This window comes from Neophocaena asiaeorientalis, unplaced genomic scaffold (genome assembly GCF_003031525.2).
Source record: "Neophocaena asiaeorientalis asiaeorientalis breed wild unplaced genomic scaffold, Neophocaena_asiaeorientalis_V1.1 scaffold132, whole genome shotgun sequence".
NCBI lineage: Eukaryota > Metazoa > Chordata > Mammalia > Artiodactyla > Phocoenidae > Neophocaena > Neophocaena asiaeorientalis.
The window spans coordinates 3,196,747-3,198,049 of NW_020173393.1; the positions used below are offsets into that span (position 1 = coordinate 3,196,747).

General features: G+C 41.0%; 1 non-coding gene across 1 annotated transcript; it reads right to left on the bottom strand.

Moving 5' to 3' along the window:
* Positions 1-291: 291 nt before the first annotated feature.
* LOC112400913 (5S ribosomal RNA) lies at positions 292-410 on the bottom strand. The gene has a single exon (XR_003003483.1). It is a non-coding gene; the product is annotated as a 5S ribosomal RNA (ribosomal RNA).
* Between the last annotated feature and the right edge of the window lie 893 nt (positions 411-1,303).

Genomic DNA, 1,303 nt, shown 5'->3' on the forward strand with positions numbered 1-1,303 from the left:
GTGCATTATGTGAATCCCAGAAGGTGCAGAGAAACAGAAAGGGGCAGAAAGATTATTTGAAGAAATAATGACAGAAAACTTCCCAAACCTTTGGAGGCAAATGAACATCCATATCCATAATACCCAAAGAATCCAAAATAGGCTGAATACGAAGAGATCTTCAATGTGACAGATTATAATCAAACTGTCCGACGTCAAAGATAGAGGGAATTTTTTAAAGCAGCGAGAGAAAAGCCACTCATCACATACAGTGGAATCCCCATAAGATTATAAGAGGATTTTTTTTTTCTAAGACTACAGTACCCAGTATTCCCAGGCGGTCTCCCATCCAAGTACTAACCAGGCCCGACCCTGCTTAGCTTCCGGGATCAGACGAGATCGGGCACGTTCAGGGTGGTAGGACCGTAGACCAAGAGGATTTCTTAACAAAACCATGAAGGCCAAAAGATAGTGGGATGATATATTCAAAGTGCTGAAAGGAAAAAAAAAAAAAAGCATGTCAACAAGGAATACTCTGCCCAACAAAGCTGTCCTTCAGAAGTGAATGAGAGAAAAAGACTCTCCTAAACAAATAAAAGCTGAAGGGGTTCATCACAACTAGATCTGCCTTACAAGAAATGCTAAAGGGAATTCTCCAAGTTGAAATGAAGGATGCTAAGTAGCAACATGAAAACATAGGAAGGCATGAAACTTACTGGAAAAGGTAAGTATATAGTAAAATTCAGAATACTCTAATATTGTAATGGTGGTGCATAAATCATTTTTAACGCTAGCATAAAAGTTAAAAGACTAAAGTATTTGAATAACCATAGCTACAGTAATTTGTTAATGAGTACATATTATAAAAAGATGTAAATAATGATATCAGTAACATAAAATGGGGGAGAGTAAAGGTGTAGAATTTTTGTATGTGATCAAAATTAAGTTGGTATCAGCTTAAAATACACTGTCATATTCCTGATGAACATAAATGCAAAAGTTCTCAACAAAGTACTAGCAAATTGAATTCAACAGATTATTTAAAAGATCAGGGGCTTCCCTGATGGCACAGTGGTTAAGAATCCACCTGCCAATGCCAGGGACATGGGTTCGAGCCCTGGTCCAGGAAGATTCCACATGTCGCGGAGTAACTAAGCCCGTGCGCCACGACTACCGAGCCTGTGTTCTAGAGCCCGTGAGCCACAACTACTGAGCCCGTGCACCACAACTACTGAAGCCCGTGCGCCTAGAGCCCGTGTTCCGCAACAAGAGAAGCCACCGCAATGAGGAGCCCGCACACCGCAATGAAGAGTAGCCCCCACTC